The following is a 13290-nucleotide window of genomic DNA, read 5'->3' as shown; positions in this document are numbered from 1 at the left end:
GTTCGTTTCACAAACTTCTTCGTTTTGGCACAAACTTCTTCGTTTTCCTCTCCGATTTTCCTCTCCGATTTCACTCAAAATCGCCGGCGAATTTCCTCTCCGATTTCACTCAAAATCGCCGACGAATTCCCTCTCCGATTTCACTCAAAATCGCCAACGAATTTCCTCTCCGATTTCACTCAAAATCGTCGACGAATTTTCTTTCTGAGAAACCCCAAAATCGCCGACGAATTTCCTCTCCGATAAACCTGTTCTTCGCTGAAGGATTCAGATCATATCTCTACGACGCAAACAATCCCCAGAGATATCGATAGATCCGACGGTAATCGTTTTTATAATCGATTTTATAGTCAATTTTATAGTCAATTTTATAGTAAATCTGACGCTGTTTCATAACATGTTTTGCAGATGGATTCAGAGAGTGAAATCCTTACATAGCCTGAACAAATCTACAGAGAAGGTGAGGAATCTATTGCACTGGGAACCGTTCAACAATACTCGGATTGGAATTTAGTTAGTAAAGTAGAGGAAGCTTTAGGCGAGTGTTTATTTCAGAAGATTAGAAGTTCGTTTCTTGGTCCTCTAGTTGAATTGGGACCAAAAATGAAGGCTAAGAAGGGAATCAGATTTTCTGGAAAAATCTTTCACTATCTCATGCAGCAGAGAGTGAAAACAAAAGGATCAACTCTTTGGTTTAGAGTTGATTCTCAACCTATCCGTTTCTCCTTGAGAGAGTTCTATCTCACAACATGTAATAAAGTTTTACAATCGTTTTTAAAGCTTAATTAACTGTCGTAGAATGATTTACAAGGCATTTGCATAACTGTTTGCGTAGTTTATAATCGTTTTTAAAAAATAAGTAAGTGTCATAGATAATTTACAAGGGATTTTAAAAGCTTTTAAAAGGGGTTTACTTCATTAACAATCGTTTAAGAAGCATAAGTTAGTGGCAGATAATGATTTACAAGGGATTTGAAAAAGGGTATGCATGGTTTACAACCGTTTTTAGGCATAAGTAACTAACATAGAATAATTTACAAAGGATTTTAAAACCTTAAAGAAGTGTTAACCACGTTTACAAGGGATTTTAAAAGCATAAGTAAGTGTCTTAAAACGATTTACAAGGGATTTTAGAAGTGTTTGCATAGTTTACAATCGATTTTAAAACATAAGTAAGTGACATAGAATATTTACAAGGGATTTTAAAACCTTTTCTAAGGGTTAAACATGATTAGCAATCGTTTTTTAAGCATAAGTAAGTCGAATAGAATGATTTACAAGAGATTTTAAAAGCTTTTAGAAGGGTTAAACATGATTTACAATCGTTTTTAAAGCATAAGTAAGTGTCATATAATGATTTACAAGGGATTTTAAAAGTGTCTGCATGGTTTACAATCGTTTTTAAACCATAAATTAGTGGCATTGAATGATTTATAAGGGATTTTAAAAGCTTTTAAAAGTGTTAAACATGATTTACAATCGTTTTTAAAGTATTTACTATAAAACCTGTAATAATAGTCTCTACACTGTCTTTTGTTCATACAAGAATTCAATGTGAACCTGTTCATAGGGAACTTCAACGAAAGGGGAAAGATCCTGTAAAAGAACCATACTTTTGGGCTAGTAAAGGATCCTATACTCTTGGTGATCTCGAAGATCGATTGTTTTTAAAACCTAAGGAAGGTGAACTTGCTGTTGAAGATGAAGAAAAGTTGTGTCTTGCTGCAGTAGTGTTGACTGAAGGAATTCTTTTGACACCATATGGAAAAGAGAAGATACCTTTGCCAAGATTGCAGCATGCTTCTGATTTTGAGATGTACACAGCCCAACCGTGGGGGTAAAGAAGCATTCAGTGTTCTATCAAATTCAATTCTGAGAATGGACGAGAAAACTTGGGCAAAAGAGAAATATGATTTGAGAGGATTTGGACTAGCGCTAACAATATGGGTGTTGAGCGCAGTTCCAGCATTTGGTGCAGCATATGGAGTTAAAGATAACGAATTCCAATCTGAATATCCATTGATATTGAAGTGGAAAAGCACTACTACTCCAGAGTTTTTCAAGATCGTAAACCTTGTAAATGATGTTTCTGAGGTAAGCTTTTGTCTATTTACAGAATTCTTTAAATGGTTTTGAGATTTGAAGTTCTGCTTTCTCAAGATTTGTAATGTTATTGTATCTTCGCAGATTGAGGTGAATACAATTATTGGAAACCCAGAAGACTTCAAGTCTTTAGTTCCTGATTTCCACACAGACGACATAGAATTCCAAAAGGTTTTGGAACTTGTTAAGATGGCCTACAGATTGAAGAAAACTGAATGGAATACAAGATGCGTTGATGTTTGTGCTGCCCTTGAAGAAGTAGGTCAAAACAAAATTAATAACAAAATATCTGATAGCGAGAAGCTTGACAGGATTTTGACAATCCTTGAAGATCTTAACAAGAGAGTCGAGCTGATTGAGAGGATTTTGGACATTAGAATGGAGGAAAAGAATAATCAGAGATCTGAGGAAGATGAAGAAAGAAAACAAGAACATGAAGAAGTAGAAAGACAACTAGAGGTAATTGTAAATGTTTCTTTAAAAGCTATTTGAAAGGAAAGGTTTTACAATGTATTTTAAAGGTTAAATACGTAGTAAACCTTTACAATGTACTCTTTTTTTTCGCAGGCTGAAGAAGAAGGAGGACTAGAAAGAAAAGCAGAGGTAATTGAAAATCTTTACAAGCTATTTTAAAGGTCTACTAATTATATTAATGATTGACTTATTGTTTTTATTTTATTACAGAATGACAATGAATCATTTGAAGATTCAATCCGAGAGCCAAACACACAGTATGGGAGCTATCCGGGTGATGATGAAAACACCCAACGTGATGTTGGTGATGAATTAGTTGAAGAATCGTCAAAAGAACAGTAATTTATATCTCTAAAAGTCTTACAAAAATGATTAGTATCCTTTTTATAATTTTACATTCTGTTATCTTTTCAAGGATAAGTCTCCTACTCCACGATCCTCTACACCAAGTTTCAATATTTTGTCTGAAGAAAGTCTGGATGTTCAAAAGGATAAGAAGAGAGTTAGCAGAGGAAGAAATGAGGTTAGCATTTAAAAAAAATTGTATTATCTAACCAAGTGTTTATAATATTTTTTTCAAATCTTTAAAAGTTTATCTTTCATGCAACTTCAGAACAAGAGAGTTAAACCAAGTGTTCATGCTGAGGATAATCTTAAAACAAGAAAACAGGTTAGTATTTGCAATAGTACTGTTTTTAAAAATTGTCAATTGTCTTGTTATGATATTTACAATGGATTTTAAAAATACTTTTAATTGGTGTTTTTTACTATTCTAGGTGCCGAGAAAGAGGCAGAAACAAGTTGATAGTGCTGATGTTGATGTTCCAACAAGGAAAGAGGTTAGTATCTAATTTATTATGATTTTAAAAATTTTGTTTACAAGGTATTTTAAACATCTATTTTTTTTATTATTTTTGATAGGCACAGAGTAAGAAAAGGAAAATTATTGGCAATGATGGTGATAACGCTGATAATGATGGCGACAATGATGATTTTCAGCCCGCTCCGCAAAGAAAGAGTAAGCGGGGTACGGTTCCTTCCATTCATACCCAAGCACATTTCACAGCTGAGAAGAAGAAGCATCCAATTTTGCATCCATTTGCGAAAGTTGATGCCACAAGACTTGAGAAATTGGCTGAATGGAAGAAGTCAAGGAAAAACAAGTGAGTTTTGTTAGTAAGATAGTGAGTTTTTTTTAATAATGGAAGAAGCATCATTGTTGACTGTTTTGTTGTTGTAGGCCACTATCAATCGCGGGAAATATTGTAGATACAAAGTGGTTTACAATCCTTGTAAAATTGGTAACCCATGAATTACATATAGTTTTTAAAGCATCATTAAGTTATTTACAAAAGGGATTTTAAAAAGGGTTACGTGGTTTATAAACAATTTAAAAAGATTAGAAAGTGGTAAAAATGATTTACAAGGTATTTTAAAAAGGATTTACATGACTTGCAATCGTTTTTAACGGATTAGAAAGTGGTAAGGATTGATTTACAAGGGATTTTAAAAGCTATTAAAAAGGGTTTAATTGATTAACAATCGTTTTAGAAGCAGAACTTAGTGGCATAGAATGATTTACAAGGGATTTTAAAAGCTTTTAAAAGTGTTTAACTTGATTTACAATCGTTAAAAAGCATAAGTATGTGGCGTATAATGATTTACAAGGTATTTTAAAAAGGGTTTGCATTTTTTACAATCGTTTTTAAAGGGGTTTTCTAATATGATAATTTTTATTTTTGTTGTATTTAGCATGTTGATGCAGCTTTGGAGTTGATGAAAACGAGGAAGGAAAGCAATCCAGAATTATTCAAAAACAAATTAGTTGTATTTGTTGGATCGTCTTTCTTAAATGTGATTGATGAGTCATACATGGAGTTTTTGGATAACAAAGAGGGATTTCAGTTTCAGTCTGAAGAAATCAGTAAGCTGATAATAGAGGAAGAAACCAAGTGCATATTGGCTCCTTTCTGTATCAAAGGAAAATGCTGGGTTGCCTTGCTCATCCACTTGGAACAGAAGACAGTTTGTATATGGGAATGTGCAGCTTCTTATTTAACAGAAGAAGTCAAGAAAAAATATGTTGTTGCCTACTCTATAGCTATGCCATACATTGTTCAGAACATCCTCAAAAAAGAAGACATGGATGTCTCTCCATTTAGCATCAAAGTCCTGACCACTTTTCCTCAGGTAACTTCTTTAAATATATCATAGTCTTAGAAATGAATATTCCGTAAGTCCTGACTTCTATAACTTCTTTGCTTAAGTAATTCTTTTGGTTTTTCGTTATAGGCTCCTAGAAATGAAGAGTCTGGTATCTATATGCTGAAGTTTATGGAATGCTACTCAATGTATACCAGCCATTCAAACTTTGAAGGGAACATAATTCAAAACGTTAGGAATAAATTGGTTGCTGACATCTTCACCGAATTAGAGTCAGTCACTTTGTAGAAGTAGCAGACTTCTAATCAAAAAGTAGTGGAGTATAAGATAGATTTATCAGCTTTTGTTTCTTATTTTATAAAACTTTGTCATTTGAATATTTAAAAGTTTATTTAGTTCAATTCCTGTTTTACAAAATTACTGTATAATGGTTGTTTCTGTTAACAGGTGCTTTGATTTGAATGGAAAATTACTTTAAACATGCTTTTAAACAGGGTTTTTAAACGATTTACAAGCTGCTTTATAAGGATTTTAAAAGTGTTGAAAAAGCTGCAATAGCGGTTATTATAAAAAAAAATTACAATCGTCTTTAAAATAATTTACAACCGTTTTTAAAAGAGATTTACAAACGATTTATAAGCTGTTTTAAAAGCGTTTTAAAAGTGTTGAAAAGGCTGCAGTAACTGTTATTATGAAAAGATTTACAACCGTTTTTAAAATGATTTACAACCGTTTTTAAATGAGAATTTCAACCGTTGAAAAAGTTACAGTAATGTTAAATACTGTATCTGTTACTAATTGGGCCTAGGCCTGTTATTTAGAAAAACAAACTGTTTTAGTTTAAAAAAAACTAAAAGCCCAAAAAACACTAAAGCCCAAAAATTCACTATAACCTGAAAACAAATTAAACAGGGATTGGCTGCTGACATCTTCACCGAATTAGGGTCAGTCACTTTGAAAAGATTTACAACCGTTTTTAAAATGATTTACAACCGTTTTTAAAAGAGAATATCACCCGTTGAAAAAGGTACAGTAATGTTAAACACTGTATCTGTTACTAATTGGGCCTAGGCCTGTTATTTAGAAAAACAAACTGTTTTAGTAAAAAAACACTAAAAGCCCAAAAAACACTAAAGCCCAAAAATTCACTATAACCCAAAAACAAAAAAGGAAGGGAACCTAAAAAGACAACAAAAAAGTAACAAAAAAAAAAAACAAAAAAAAGAATACAAACTGTCGTCTTCGTCTTCTTCCTTTCAACAATCTGAAGAAAATCTGATTATCCAGCAAAAAGGAAGCAATTGAAGGTAACTAATTTACGAAACTTAAGTTTAACATTTGGGTTTGTTCGATTTTTGCCGAATCTCTTTTTTGTTCTAGCATTTCTAGGTTTTTCGGTTGAAAACGAAACAAGTAAAATAGATTGATATTTGAGATTTTGAAGGAGTGTTGAAAATTGTTATATAATTTTGATAGATTTATGTTTTAAAGTTTGATATTTGGGTTTCAAAAACCTTCAAAGAAGATTTCAAATGCCGATTTACTTCTCTGTTGTAGCAATTTCAAAGTTTTTTCGTTTTGAAACTTTAACAGTAAATAGATTGATGTTTGGATTTGTGTTTTAATTTATAGATCCTCACTTAATTTATGGGTTACCAGTTGATTGGAGTTGGTTTGGAAAAGGGTTTTTTGTTTCTATTTTCAGCGGTTGTGTTCTTTGAAAAAGATTAAAATTTTGTTTTTGGAATGGTTTCAAAACGGTCTTTAAAAAGGATTATGGAGTAATGACTGTGTTTTACAAGGGTTTTTAAAGTCTTAAAACGACTTGTAATGACTTTGAAAAATGGTTTTACAAGGGTTTTTAAAGTTCTTTAAACGACTTGTAATGACTATGTTTATGTTTCGAAAACTACAAATGCATAATAGATTTACAAAAATGGTTTTTAAAACCATTTCAAAAAACTGTGTTAGCTTAATGACTGTGTTAATGTATTTAATCAGGTTTTGAGAAATATGAGTACAAAGAAACTGTTCTTCCCTAAAAGATTGTTCCAACCAGGCAGCGAAGTAGATAATATTACAAGGGTATCAAAGCATTCATCCTTCAAAATTGTCTCGACTATCAGGAAAGCTTTAGAGCCGATAGAGTTCAACACATTAATGGACACATTCTTGGGTCCTATAGTGGAATTCGCTGAAATGGACTTAACATTTTCAAGCCATATCGTTCATCATTTACTCCAGAGAAGAATACTAACCAACAATGACGAATTGTGGTTTGTATTTGCTGATCAACCTATGCGATTCTCCCTGAGAGAGTTTATCATAACAACAGGACTTCCAATGGATGATGCATCAGGAAGCAATCCAAATGTGAAGAGAAAGAAGAAAGAAAAGTGGTGGATAAAAGATAATCAGACTTTGAAGGGAAAGCAGAAAAAAGATGTGTGGATTAACAAGGAAATGACTTTGTTAGATCTTACATATGTTTTGGAAAAGCGTTCCAAAAAAATGCAGCCAGAGGAGAGACTGAGATTGGCGGGTTCGTTACTAGTGGAGGGCATATTGCTAGCTCGAAATCCGACTACCATGCTGCCAATTGAGAATCTGAAGAGAGCTACTAATTTCGAAAAGTTCTGTAAGTATCCATGGGCGCAGATTGTGTACTCATATTTGGTAACTGAAGTGAAGAGAATCGGTAATGACTATTTGTTAAGGAAACAATATGGTCTATTTGGATTTGTTCAATCAATTCAGATATGGGCATTATCATCGGTTCAGAAGTTGGGTGAAAAGTTTGGCACTAGAGATGAATCATCTAGTGGAAATATTCCATTAATTCTCCAATGGAGATCAACATCGTCTCCAAGTGCAAAAGCTATAACAATGATAGCAGATGGTGACAAGGTACATTTTCTTAGCTGTGGCTTTTTTTATGTTTTAAACACTGTTTATAAATAAAGAGTATGTTTTACAATAGTTTTTACAATCAAGTTTTAAAGATTTACAAAGGGTTAAAAGCAATTTAAACTATTTACAACGGATTTTAAAAGGTTAATTAAGAATTGTGCATTATTTTTACACAGTTTGGAATTTTGTTTATCTTTGCAGGTTGAAGTGACACTAATAGTTGGTGTTCATACTCATGAATACGACCACTTGGTTTCACAGAAGAATCCTGAAGACAAGGATCTGTTGGATGTTTTTGATCTTGTGATCAAAGGATATAGAATGAGCAAGAAGGATTGGTGTCAGGGATGGATTCAAGTGGAACAAGGACATCAAGGAAGAATTGATCATGTCTTGAAACCTGCAATTGAAACAGTTGTGCATCAAAGCAGAAAAAGGAAATCAATGTCCTTTGGTAAGAAGGTAAAACTGGTATATGAAAATTGTGAGGTTCTTAAGAAGAAAGTTGGAAGGCTGGAGGGCTATTTAGGCATCGAAAGAGTTCCTGCCAGTTATACTAGAGAAGAACAAAAAGAAGAGGACGAAAAAAAGGAGCAGGAAGAAGAAAAGCAAGAGGAAGAAGGAAAATAAGAGGAATTAGAAAAGGTATGTGTTTTTACAAGGGATTTTAAAAGCTTATAAATCGTGTTTTAAAGATTTTTAGCCGTTTTTAAAAGATAGGCAGTGTTAGATATGTTTTTACAAGGGATTTTAAAGACATCTTAATGGGGTTTTAAAGATTTAAATTCGTTTTAAAGGATAGGCAGTGTTCAATAAGTATTTACAACGGATTTTAAAAGCTTTTTAAAAAGTGATTTACATGAGTAACTTGTAGTTATAAAACTTGTAATTTTATATACAGGTTGAATACAGAGGCGACGAAGGGACAGAAAAACAAGAGGATCCCCAAACAAGGTGATGAAGAAATGGAAGGGGAAGAAGAAAAGCTAGAGGAAGAAGGAAAAGAAGAGGAAGAAGAAAAGGTATGTGTTTTTACAAGGGATTTTAAAAGCTTATAAATCGTGTTTTAAAGATTTTTAGCCGTTTTAAAAAGATAAGCAGTGTTAGATATGTATTTACAAGGGATTTTAAAGACTTCTTAATGGGGTTTTAAAAGATTGAAATTCGTTTTGAAAGGGTAGGCAGTGTTCGATAAGATTTTACAACGGATTTTAAAAGCTTTTTTAAAGTGATTTACATGACTAATAACTGTGTTCTGGTTTGTATTTGGGAACTTGTAATTATTTATACAGGTTGAATACAGAGATCATCATTCTACTTGCAATGTTGAAGAAACAGAAAAACAAGAGAATCCCAAACAATGCGATGAAGAAATGGAAAGAGAAGAAGGAAAAGAAGAAAAAGTAGAAGAACATGATGAATATAATGATGTTGCAGATCAAAAAGCGTATATAAATTTGTCAGATGATGAAGATAATGATACTGCACCCACAGAGAAAGAATCACAACAAAAAAAAAAGGAACCAAAGGGCTGCTTTCCTTAACTTTTTAAAAAGACATGATAAAATTGTCAAAAAATAAAAATTTTGTTTTGATGTTTTGGTTTACAGGTTTTAAAAGAAGAAAACGTAAAAGAACATGATGAACATGATGAGATTGAAGATCAAGAAGAATATGCAATTTTGTCAGATGATGAAAATAATGGGACTGCCCCCACAGAGAAAGAATCACACCCTCTGAAAGAAAAAACAACAGAGGTCTGCATTCCTTAATTGTTTAAAAAGACATGATAAAATTGCCAAAAAATAAAAATTTGTTTTGATGTTTTGGTTTACAGGTTCCAAAAGAAGAAACCGTAGAAGAACATGATGAACATGATGAGACTGAAGATCAAGAAGCATATGTAATTTTGTCAGATGATGAAGATAATGGGACTGCACCCACAGAGAAAGAATCACAACCTCAAAAAGAAGAAACAACAGAGGTCTCCATTCCTTAATTGTTTAAAAAGACATGATAAAATTGTCAAAAAATAAAAATTTGTTTTGATGTTTTTGTTTACAGGTTCCAAGAGAGACCAAGAAAGATGATGAAGATGTTAATCAAACACCACTCTCTACGCAAGAAGAAGAAATCACCCAAGGACAGAGCAGTCGTAAGTTCTTTTTACATTCACAGATGATTTGCCTTGATAAACAACTTCTAAATATTTTTGTTTTTGTTTTTGTATCAGTTCAAACTCCTTTGACGCCGGTCATGTTGAGTCAGGAAGTAATGGAAGAAATTGACCTAAAAGTTAAAAAATGGGCGAAAAACAAATTAATAAGAGATCTACTATCGTCACTTGAAGAAGTAAGTTAAATTACATCATTGTTTTGCTACAAAAGATTTTAATTCTAATCATTTTGGAATTTTTACATTTCAGATTCTTTGGCCCGACAGTAAATGGCAAAAAGTCGAAATATGGGATATGTGGGACGAGAAGAAATACAAATTAGCATTAAAGAAAGCAACGTTACTCATTCATCCTGACAAACTGCCTCGAGCTCATCCAGAAGTGAAATACCTAGCTGAACAAATCTGCAAGATAATAATGGTTAGTGTTAAACTCTTCTTTTGTATAACGATATATCTTTAAAAACTTGAATATTATTGTTATGCAAAAAATAACTTACAGGTTGAATTTTATTTGCAGGTAGAGAAGGACAGAGCTACTAAGGCAAAAATGGATTTAGTTCTTTAGACTGACTTATTTCAAACATGTTTATTTTACTTTTGTTATTTGGAATCTATGATTGTACTTGTATTTTAATTATGACTGTCAAATCTAATCAAAATGCTTTACTATTGTCAACTGTTTATGGTTTTATAAGAATTGTCATGATTTACAAGTGATTTTAAAGGCATAAACAGCTTACATGGTTTGCTATCGGTTTTTAAGGATAATAAAGTGGTAAAGCATGATTTACAAGGGATTTTAAAAGCTTTTAAAAGGGGTTTACTTGATTAACATTCGTTTAAGAAGAATAAGTTAATGTCAGAAAATGATTTATAAGGGATTTTAAAAGCTTGTAAAAGTGTTTAACTTGATTTACAATTGTTAAAAGTATATGTAAGTGGCATAACGAAATATTTACAAGGTATTTTAAAAGGATTTTCAAATACGTTTTAAACAGGCTTTTACAAAATATGTTAAAAAGGTAAATTATTGGAATTACTATTAAAATTACTTGTAAAGTTTGATAGTAATTTTAGTAAACGACTTACAAGACATTTTAAAAGATTCAAGTTAAAAGCTTGTAAAAGTGTTTAACTTGATTTACAATCGTTTAAAGTATATGTAAGTGGCATAACGAATGATTTACAAGATATTTTAAAAGGATTTAAACAGACGTTTTAAACAGGATTTTACAAGAGATTTTAAAAGGTAAAATATTGGAATAACCTTCAAAATTACTTGTAAAAGTTTGATAGTAATTTTAACAAACGAGAGAAATGACACGACACAATGAAGAAAATATTAAAAACCCAACAATATTCAATTCTTTAGAGATAAAGATATATATAAATTGCAGCAACACAAGTTGATTTGTTGTGACCCGACTGACCACACCTACTGCATTTATGTAATTTTGGTTTTGGCTGAGACCGTCCATGCTCCCAAACAGAAGGTATCCTCTTTTTCTTCCGTCTGCCACTAGGTACACGAGTAGAAGGTGGGAGACAAATAACTTCACTAATAGTTTCTGGAATCTCCCAATATTCCATATCACCATTTGGGTGAATGCTCTCTCAATATGCTTGACGCCACCTGTAAATTACAGCGATGTAAACTGAGATTAAAACCACATAAACACAGATAAAACCATAAAAATATATTATTAAAACATTTAAAAACGCCTGTAAAGTTGTGAAGAATAGAGATAAAACCTGTAAGTAGAATGAAACTCATCAACAAACATGTTTTCGTTCAGATTGATATGTTTAGCAGAAGCAATTCCATGTGGGCAAGGAAATTTATCAATATCAAACATACATCATGTGCAAGTCCTTTTGTCCAGATTAACCAAATGCGTTTTGGTATCTCCTTTTACCTCAAACTCTTCTTGGTTAACTTGACAAACCTCAAGCCATCGTGTTGAAGTATCATATGACGCTTTCATTTTCTTCCCTACATTTATAGTAATAGCAGACGGATGTTGACTACTCTCTTCACGTCGCTCATTAAACCATCTTGTCATAATAGATCTGATTGACTCAAATAGGCAAACAATCAGATACTCGTGGTTCTGTTTCAACAAGGCATTAACAGATTCAGCTATATTAGATGTCATGATGTTGTACCGATTTGAAGGAGAATAAGCTCGAGACCATTTCCTAACATCTACCTCCCAAAGATATTGTGCTAACTTTTTATCACTATTAGTGATTTCCCAGAACAAAGAATCAAATTCTGTCTTCGTGTAAACTCTAGAAGCCGCATAGTAAACTGGAATAAGTGAAGAACCTCTGAAATGGGTTTCCAAGTTTTTTTGCAAATGAAAAGTGCAAAGTCCATGATGAGCAAGTGGATAATTCCCTGAAAGTCCGCTTGCAATAGAAGCAGCTCGGTCAGATACAAAAACTAAATCATTCTCATCAGGGATTATATTCAGCAAACACTTCAAAAACCAGTCCCATGACGCGTCATTTTTAGAGTCAACTATTGCAAAAGCAATAGGATACAAATTAAAATTCCCATCCCTGAGCTGAGGCACCAAGCAAAGTCCCTTTAAACTTTGATGTCAGATGGGCACCATCAATAGATATGACTTTTGTCATCAACTTATAACCTCTAATTGATGCACCAAAAGCCAGAAACGCATACTTAAACTTATTAGCAGAATCTTTTTTGAAAAAAGTGATAGAACCTGGATTCGTCACTTGTACCATGTGGAACCACCTCGGTAAAACCTCAAAACTATCATCAGGTAAACCCCTCGCAAGTTCTGCTGCATGTTCTTGAACTCTCCAAGCCTTCGAATAATTGATTCCAACTCCATGATCTTTTCTAAATATTTCTATCAGCTGTTTAGGTCTGAGGGGAAGCTTTCCTCCTTCAAAATGGTTACTTATCAATCTTCCTAATGTCCTTGCAGATGCTTGACGATGACTAACATTCCTTAATGAAGAGTCACAACTGTGATGACTAACATACTTCCGAATAACATAACTCTCGGATCCACCAGCCCTAGTTGCACGTAGTCTCCAACTACAGTTTTCATCAATACAATGAAGAACATACCTCGTGAGATCTGATTTCACTGTATGAAACTCAAAGCTGTGCTTCACTGCAAACATCCGCAACGTGAATACCATTTCATCTTTGTCTTTGAAAAATTTTCCAATAAACAAAGAATCAGCATCACTTAAACCTGTTGAAAACGCAAAACTAGAATACCGTTGATCAAGAATACTAGATGTTTCAGATACACACGCCTCAATAATCCTAGAGGTTAACCTCGGCTGCCAAAATAAAAAGCTTACCTCAAACATAAATCTATCTTAAATAATGATTTTACAAGGATTTTTAAAAGGGGTTTAAAAACGTTAATAATGATTTTACAAGATTTTTTAAAAGGATTATTACCTGAGTAGTAG

General features: G+C 32.8%; 1 non-coding gene and 3 pseudogenes across 4 annotated transcripts; 2 read left to right on the top strand and 2 right to left on the bottom strand.

Moving 5' to 3' along the window:
* Positions 1-53: 53 nt before the first annotated feature.
* On the bottom strand, positions 54-165 carry MIR2933a. Its single transcript, NR_139118.1, has one exon. It is a non-coding gene; the product is annotated as a microRNA ath-MIR2933a precursor (primary transcript).
* A 1713-nt stretch (positions 166-1878) lies between these two features.
* AT1G32840 lies at positions 1879-5028 on the top strand (annotated as a pseudogene; the record flags this gene model as incomplete). Its single annotated transcript has 11 exons — positions 1879-2094; positions 2188-2562; positions 2671-2706; positions 2788-2877; positions 2993-3100; positions 3191-3247; positions 3354-3416; positions 3499-3740; positions 3818-3869; positions 4330-4767; positions 4870-5028.
* Positions 5029-6753: 1725 nt separating this feature from the next.
* Positions 6754-10393, top strand: AT1G32830 (annotated as a pseudogene; the record flags this gene model as incomplete). The annotated part of the gene is made up of 10 exons: positions 6754-7647; positions 7852-8112; positions 8565-8672; positions 8943-9080; positions 9261-9407; positions 9488-9634; positions 9715-9805; positions 9884-10002; positions 10076-10246; positions 10346-10393.
* Positions 10394-11196: 803 nt separating this feature from the next.
* On the bottom strand, positions 11197-13185 carry AT1G32820 (annotated as a pseudogene; the record flags this gene model as incomplete). Its single annotated transcript has 1 exon — positions 11197-13185.
* Between the last annotated feature and the right edge of the window lie 105 nt (positions 13186-13290).

This window comes from Arabidopsis thaliana (assembly GCF_000001735.4).
Source record: "Arabidopsis thaliana chromosome 1 sequence".
In the NCBI taxonomy this organism is placed as follows: domain Eukaryota; kingdom Viridiplantae; phylum Streptophyta; class Magnoliopsida; order Brassicales; family Brassicaceae; genus Arabidopsis; species Arabidopsis thaliana.
Note: the sequence above shows the minus strand (reverse complement) of the source record. Positions and strands in the feature narration are given on the sequence as shown.